Genomic DNA, 8,240 nt, shown 5'->3' with positions numbered 1-8,240 from the left:
CACTGGCACCCATGCTGCCCCAAGGGGCAGCCCAAAAGAGGGCAGTGATACAGAAAACAAAGCTGAAAGAGTGGTGGTGCTTCTAAGTCATAGATGTGAGGGATAAAGAATAGATGGCCTTGGGTAGAAAATGGCAAGAAGACCAGTGATTACAATACTGGTCCTGGTCTGAGTTCAAGCACATGGGCCAAGTGGCCCTATTCAATTAAAGATGTATTTGGGAGAGGTCCCACATGAAGCTGCAGTGCTATTCCTGGACACACTCTGGGTGAGCTAGGCTAGCAAGGAATGTGTGCTTCAGGAATGCAGCTGGACAGGCTGTGTTTAGGAAAAGTTGTGTATCCTACCAACAGGGTGGAGGATCGGAACTCTCTAATAACCACGCTCCTCTCTCCACAGGGGTATTTACACAGCAAATCACCCTGCTGCCCCTCGCAACAAGCTCCCGTGGCTGCGCTGAGCACTGGCCACCCATGAGATCCAGCCACCATGGAACAGCTTTATACATCCCTGTCAGGCAGGGATGCTCACTGTGTCCCACTGACACTACCAGGGTGATGTTGAGGCAAGCAAAATGTAGAGCAACCCAGGCTGGAACTTCCTGCAGAAATTGAGGTGAGCATCCAGAGAAACTCCTGTGGGGTCTTCATTGAGACTGAGCAGTTAAGCTCTGGCTTTCACGGAAAGCACCTCCTGGTGCGGGAGAGGGCTTCCTCACACGTGGAAAAATGAGCTGTTCTGTAAAACAGGTAGTTCCAGGCTAGAAACATGTAAGGGACAAGAGGGTCAGCTAAGGGGCACCTTCAAAGCCAGCCAGGAACAACTCAGGCTGCTTCCCCCACACTGTTTGCTGTAGCATGACCATGAAATGTGCACTTGCACAGTGAGAGAAACAGCTCTTTTCAGAGCCCATGAGGGAGGGTAGATGTGCTGTGTGGTCCAACAGCAAGGGGTTACCTTCAGATTTTCTCCCTCATCATGTTGAATGGAGGCCTGGAGTGGGCAGCCTGCCTGATAGGCAGGGCTGTAATGCCCTGGCACTTTCCCAGACCTCGCCTGGGGCCACCTCTCACCTTCAGAAACTGCCCTGCCCAGGGATAACTTCACACTATGGAAACAGCTGCTTTCTGCAGGCTGCTGGAGGGACAGAAGGGTGGAAATTTCACACTCCATTCCCTCCATCTGTGTTCCTACCTTCCCTTCCAGGGACATCTGTCCTCTGCAGCAGGCTTGCCCTTGGATTGCACCATCTTTCCACCTCGGAAGGCTCCAAATCACTTTAAGAGACAGGAAAATGAAGATGCAACAAGGCTGCAAAAGGGAGCACTTGACATTAACCACCTCCCTGCAACAGGCATCCAGAGAATACAAGCAGTTGGGGGGAAAAATGGAGAATTTGGGTCACCAAATTCAGTGCCCTGAGGCTGTGGGCAACCAGGCAGCGATGCTTGTTACATGGGGGCCACAAAAGGCACAGATAACACCGCAGCACCAAGAACAAACTTCAGACTTATTGTAAGAGCCACAGCCATGATCTGCCACAGACAGGACAGAAGAGATGAAAAGCATGTCCACTGTTTGAGGTCCCCAGGATAATTACAGGAGGTCACTGATTATTCTAGATGAGCCATTACCTGCACTACAAAGCCAGACCAAGCCAACCCCACTGCTGACTTGATCTTTGCAGGTGTGATACCCTCAAGCTTAGTGCCTTTCGGTGCCTTCTACTTTCCCCAGCACTGGCAGTGCAGGACACACACTGCTGTGGACCTTGGGGAGGCCCTGATGCTGATCCAGCTCTTGGCTTGGTTTGTTGCTGTCCCACAGCGTAACCTGCATCCTGCAGGACTGTTCCCACAGCCGGTTCAGACACTGCTGGCCTCTTGCCCACTGTAGCTCTGTACTCCATATCTTCTGCATTGTGGAACTGAATGTCCAGTACTAACAGCTCCTGACTACTTGGCAAAATCCTGGGCTTAATGCGGTGGGGAGGGGGTGGAGACACCCTTTCACATGGAAAATATATATTTTCTATGAAATCATATCCCAAAGCCTGTTGTCAGCTATGCTGTGCACAGTTTACTATAAGCAAGAAATAATTCCCAGATATACTGCCAATTTGACAAGATACAAGTCCCTTGGGCTGCTCCTCTTCTCAGCTGGTTTGCTGACATGATTTTACTGCCAGCCTCCTGCCTCCTTTAGATCTACCTACTGCACGGGGAAGAGGGAGGATGGGCTGGCCCATTGCATGTGACGAACGTGGAAGTTGGCTCACAGACAACACCCCACTGTTTGTCTTTTGTGCATGGGGAACTGCCAGTACTATTGTGGCTTTCCCCTCTCTATTGTCTGTTCTGAGCACATCACCTCGTGTTTACGGGTACATTTCTGTGAACCAAGGTTTTTACTTCTCCTAAATACTTTTTATTTTCATACCAAACCCACTTGCAGGTATTTGCCCAGGAAACTATTCCTCTCCTTCTGGTTCCCAAGGAGCTGCTGCTCAGCACTGCTCCCATTTCAGTGTGAAGCAGGCTTCTCCCCCCTGAGATCAGGTAACTCACGCAAGGTACAGCAGCAGCTGGCTGCCCTTGGGGCCAGTGTCCTGGCTTAAGTCCACACTAGTGATTAACACAAAGGGCCCTCTCACCACAACATCAGCAGCCAAGATGCCATCCAGATGGTTAAAATTTTAAACTCAGACTTTCAAAGTCAACAAAGAAAAAGTTTGGCATTCTGACTTTGCCCAGAGCTGCCTCCCTCAGCCTTTCAGCATCCTTTACTGGGTGTTCTTGTACTGCCAGACCCTGGGAGTGAGTCACTGGAGGATGGACCCAGTGACTCCTCGACCTCATCTGACACTGGAACCTGCTTTCAAAGGTGAGTCATGGCCCAGCACCACCCCATGAGCTGCACAACTTGCCTGGAGAGGAGAGGCTGGCTTCTGCACATTCTTGCATGCCAGCTACCTCCTTGATGAGGACATAAGGTCTAATGGTCACAGGACAGGCAGGCAGGAACTGCAGTGATTTCATCACAGCTGTGACCTGATTCACCCTTCATCACATCATTTACTCTGCCTTCCTGTGGAGCGAGAGTCATAAGACTTGCCTGCCTGGTATGAGGATTAATTCCCACCAGCTAATGCTCTGAAGATGAGAAGAACAGCAGACATCACCGGGTGCTGCTGTTGCTGTTAGGCCTGTGCTCAGCCCAGGCTTGGGTAATGCTCAGATCAAGATTCCGTGGTGAGAAGCATTTATGCCATTGGTGTCTGTGTGACATCCCTCTCCTGGAAGGATCCCAAAGGGATTCACTGTTGGGTGCCTCAAGGGATCCAGATCTACCAGGTACTCTCCAGGAGGATACTGGGCAGGGGCATGAGAGTCCCCTACCATGCCCAGGGACAAAGCAGGGGTAGAGCAACAGAATTTTTTGAAAGATAAAGCTCCATAGGACACCTCTGAGCATCCAGAGAGTCCCAGGGTAAAACCAGCCCCCATAAAGCATCCCCGGAGCACACAGGCCACTGAGCCAAGCTTATTTCTGGCATTTGCTCTCAGTCAGTGAGTTGCTACTTTCAGGGAACAGAGGCGTCGTAAAATAAAGCTTGGGTCATACCATGACTCACTGTCCTCAAGGTCAATTGCTGTTCATCATCACTGCATGGCTATCCCAGATGGCAAAACCTCCTGCAGCAGCGTGAGCCACAGCACACTAACTCAGCTGCCAGCATGCCTAGCTGGGAATGACAAGGGCATGGAGGCAACCAGATCTATCTCTCTAAGGAAGTGTCTGTCAGCTGGATCATTTTTTAGGTAAGAGGAACGTGTTTGCTCCTGAGGTTTGAGAGCACAGGCTTCCACAGCCAAACATGGATTCCCTACCTCTCTGTATCAGATGGTGAGAGCACATCTGGGATGGCCTGAGTCCTGTATGGGCAGGATCCTTTAAGATGTGGCAAATGAGGGTTTGCTGCCCAGAGTTTGCTCTGAAAGAGTGTTTCTGCCTTTATTCTCATATGGGAAATGCATCCTTTAATGCACACATTGATACTGCAATGACCACGTCAATAATTCTCCCGATGTCCACTTATCTGTGGGAACCCACACGGGTCACAACATCACCCATGGTCCTTCTGCAAACCAATGCTGCCAGGTTTTGTTCTGCACTGCCCAGTGCAGCACCCTTCATCCCCAGCCTCAGTCACCATTTTTGCAACCAGAGCTGATTTCCATGGTTGGCTTTGAGCTGTGGTATCTGCCTGTGCTGACCATGAGTCTACAAAAGTTGAAGTTGAGATACTGCTGGAATAAAGTCCTCACCATCCCTCCATGCAGAGTGGCAGCACCAGGACTGTGTCGACTCCCAGGTGCAACCTGTGGCCACTTTGCAATGTCATCCTGTACCAGCTTGTCCCGAAAACAACAGGGTTTTTTTGAAACTGTGGTGTGGTGAATTCCCCCTGGCTCCAACCAGCACTGGGCAATGGCAGAGCCACCCTGAGCCATTCCATGTGCCCTGAGATAAAACTCATTCCTTGGCATGAGGAGCCCAGCCTTGAAGGGGTTCAAGGTGGGGAAGGTGAGTTGTGTGCTGGACTCCAGGAGGGCGTAAGGGGCTGCTTTGATGTCTGTGCAACACTTGATGTCTACGCACACAGATGCACAGTGGGTAGCTCGTGCAGTTGGCTTCCACAGCTGCCAGCTGTGATGGACATGCTGCAGCAAGGGGCCCACATGAGCCACCACACTGGTGTAGGGTGGGGATGTTCTCCTTTCACAGATAAAGGTGCCTCTTTTAATCTCTCTGCTGCCAATCCCCAGGTCTGTAAACACAGAGCCATGATCGGTTACAGGTGTACCAGCTTTGTGCAAAACAGATGCTGATGCCTCCACCAGTTCCGTTACAAATCCTTGCACCTTCCCGGGCATGCCACGTGGATTTGTTCCTGCTTGCTAACCCCTGCATACCAATCATCTGCGGAGGACTGAGGGCAGAGTTTGAGCACCTGTGGTACCTGCTTAGTAAAGGCCTAAGTAAATAAAGGAAGCTGCTGCCCTGCAATACACCAGCATGGAAGCACGCTGTCAGAAAGGCCCTCAAGAAAGCTGCCCCTCCATGACCTGCTCCTTGCAGACCACTGCTACTGTGCCCAGCAGGAGGAGGAGGAGCAGAGCAGCTCAGCCATGAGAAGATCTATTTTGGCCTGCAGGAAAAAGGTCTGTGCTCTGGAGCAGTATCTCTAATTTCTCTCTGTGCCACCATTTCTACAATGTCAATACCTGCAGTGGGTCCAGCCTGGCCAACCCTGGCTCTGCACCTTCATGTCTGCACAGTGAGCTTCACTTTGGGGTTTTTTGTTGGTTTTTTTCAGTCATAAAATTTTTTACTGTTGATTCAGGCTGAACTACAGTGCCAGTGGTGACAGCTTTCCTGCCACAGCATGTTAAAATCTCCAAAGGTTTTAAGACGCCACCTGCTCGGTTGAACCCGTGGCTCTCACTGGCTCATGGTCTGACACAGTGCTTTTAGTTAGCAGTCAACCTCCTGTTGCAGCCCACTGGCAGCTCCCTGGCTGCTCACAAGGGCTGATGGTGTTTGTGGGTTATCATGACAGATCACAATGGCTTTTAAAAGAGATGGGAGAAGTGAAACCCTGCATCTGCCTTCCCTAGCACTCATTTCTCTTTTCATTCCTTTCTATAGACCAGGCCAAACTGTGCTTCAGAGTTGCCAAGCGATCCACATTTTTAATTATGTGTATTTTCAGTGACAATGACACGTGATGGTATTTTCAGTGACATGTATCTGCCTGGCTGAACCCACTGTCATGGTTTCACCCCATCCAGCAACCAAGCCCCAGGCAGCTGTTCAGTCACTCCCCCACCAGCAGGATCAGGGAGAGGACTGGAAGGGTAAAAGCCAGAAAACTTGTGGGCTGAGATAGAGACAGCTTAATAGGAAAAACAAAAGCCATTCACACACGCAAAGTAAAACAAAGAATTAATTCACTGTTTCCAATAGGCAGCCAGGTGCTCAAGCCATCTCCAGGAGAGCCAGAAACATATTTCCATCACGCAGAACAGTTACTTGAGAAAACAAACACCATCGCTCCAAGCCTTCTCCCCTTCCTCCTTCTTCCCCCCACTTTATTTGTTGAGCATGATGTCACATGGTCTGGAATACCCCTTTGGTCAGTTTGGGTCACCTGTCCTGGCTGTGTCTCCTCCCAACCTCCCTTGTACCCACAACTTCCTCACCAGTGTGGCCGTAGAAAAATCAGAAACGGCCTTAGCTCTGTGTAAGCCCCTGCTCAGCAATAACAAAAACATCTCCTTATTATCAACCCTGTGTTCAGCACAAATCCAAAACACAGCCACAGACCAGCCACTGTGAAGGAAATTACCCCAGCCAAAACCAGCACACCCACACTGCAGGGCAGGACGTGGTGACAAGTGACCCCAGCCATTCAGGGACACATGGGGTGGTCCCTGAATGAACTCATCCCAAGCAGCTCCACTGCTGCAGACCTGGTCCCCTCTGGAGTCTCCTGATGTGTGGAGGGTGGTGTCATCTGCAGTGATGCTGTGGAGAGATGCTTAGGGCATTTAAATTGCAGAAGAAAAAAGCCAAAGATGATTTTGCAGCTCAAAGCACTTTTGCAGCTCAAACAGTATCTCCTGACACTCAAGAAATAGCTGGCACTGCCTGAAAGGGAAGGTGACACCACTTCTCTGTAGGGGTGGATTAGGTGGGCAGAAGGAAGAGACCTCAGTCCCAGGGCTCTCATATATGGATTTTAACTTCCGCATGCACTATGCCTCATCACTGCTCTCAAGCACTTTCTGTACCATGGGGCTGCAAGAACCCTTCAGATATGGCTGCTTTTAGCTGCTGGGTTTTCACTCTTCCTCCCACTGACCCTCTTTAACACCCACACAGGTGAGCCACAGCAGGAGGTGGAGATGGGGTGGCCAGGGGCAGCCAACACTTCTGGAGTGAAGCTTCCAGCAACAGTAGGTGCCGCAGGGAGCTCTCCTGCCTACAGAGCTCCCACTCGCTGCCTTCAGCCCCAGCGGCGCTGCATCTGCACCTGCAGCCTTCCCCACACCTCCAGGGCTTGTTTTTATTAGGGTTTTTTTGTCTTTTTGAGGGTAAATACGTAACACGGTCACTTGCGAGCAGCAGATGTTGCTGGAAGCCCCGCGGCGGCGGCAGCACAGACGGAACGGCTGCAAGATGACGGGATTAGGACAGTTTATCCCCCTGGCCCCGCTCGCCACGTCCCTTCAGCCCTCAGCCCCAAGCACAGGCCAGGCGATGCCGGTGGCTGCCTGTCCTGACAGCCACCCACCCCTTCCCGCGAGACTGGAGCTGCTCCCAGACACCCGGAGCACCCCACGCACAGTGTCCCCAAGTAACACTGACTTGGCAAAACCAAAATACACGTATTGAGATACATACACCACAGCACAGGGCAAATACGTCATAATCCTAATACAAAATGTCCTATATTTACAAAATGTGCCATAGCACATTCTTAGCTGGGAAGGTACTCCCTCAGCCTGGGCTTGGATGCAAAAAACCCTGTGTTTTTAATGTTCAGTAAATAACAGTTTTACTAAAAAGTGGCGGTGCATGCACCAAATAAACTATGTGTAAACAGCATTTATATTTCATATATAATACTGTCTTACATATATTTAAATAGCTTTCAATCATACATATTTATTTCCAAAATATGAAAATAAATAGCACTGAATGTAAAACCATAGTGCATATAAGCCCACATGAATATGTAAAACATAGATACATAAAATGTTATATATATATGAAACATTACACAATACATACATATAAGGCATACATTTGGAAAACATTCCATATATAATATTTTTTTTATATTGTTCTCTGTATAGAACCAATATGTAACATTATATTTAGTCTGTATGTTTTCACAAGGTTCTAAATGGATGGCTTTAAAAAGAGGCAGGAGAAATCCTGTGTATGCCTTCCCTAGCCCTTCTTTCTCCCTTCATCCGCTTCTGCAGATCGAACCCAACTGCGCTTCAGAGCTGCCGAGTGATCCTCATTAAAAGCATGACGGTATTTTCAGTGACATGGATCTGCCTGGCTTAACCCACTTTGCAGGGCAGGATTTCGATTCCATGTGTTTCTATAAAGATAATTTTGCAGTACATATATTACATATTACACTGTTATATATTATTATA

The sequence above is a fragment of the Corvus cornix genome, chromosome 2 (assembly GCF_000738735.6).
Source record: "Corvus cornix cornix isolate S_Up_H32 chromosome 2, ASM73873v5, whole genome shotgun sequence".
Taxonomy (NCBI): Eukaryota; Metazoa; Chordata; class Aves; order Passeriformes; family Corvidae; genus Corvus; species Corvus cornix.
The sequence above is the reverse complement of the archived record's forward strand: the minus strand, read 5'-3'. Positions refer to the sequence as shown.